The sequence below is a fragment of the Falco rusticolus genome, chromosome 5 (genome assembly GCF_015220075.1).
Source record: "Falco rusticolus isolate bFalRus1 chromosome 5, bFalRus1.pri, whole genome shotgun sequence".
Classification (NCBI taxonomy): Eukaryota; Metazoa; Chordata; class Aves; order Falconiformes; family Falconidae; genus Falco; species Falco rusticolus.
In genome coordinates, this window is record NC_051191.1 from 5,264,990 (window position 1) to 5,265,363 (window position 374).

Here is a 374-nt window from a genome sequence, read left to right on the forward strand (position 1 = left end):
GCCAGAAGAAGTAGGAGATGGAAAGGGACAGAAAGGGATAGTAAGGGAGTTGGGACATCAGAAGAGAAGAGGAAAATGGAGGAGGAAGATGACCAAAGGGTAAGAAAGAAGAAATGTATACTTGAGCCAGAACAAAGGAATGAGAGAATCTTGAAGCAAGAGGATTTATGGAGAAAAGGAGGCAATCACAGGAAAAGTAGTGGTGTATAATGGGAAAATGAGCAATGGAAGCATGAAGAAAGGAATAACTATAAAGGTATCACGAAGCAGGGCCTCTACATCAAGTGATGGACTTCTAGATGTCACAATTAAGGCAGGTGAACCTCACCTAAATATGTGAAAATAACTTTTTTTTGAAAGTTTAGGGGGTGTAC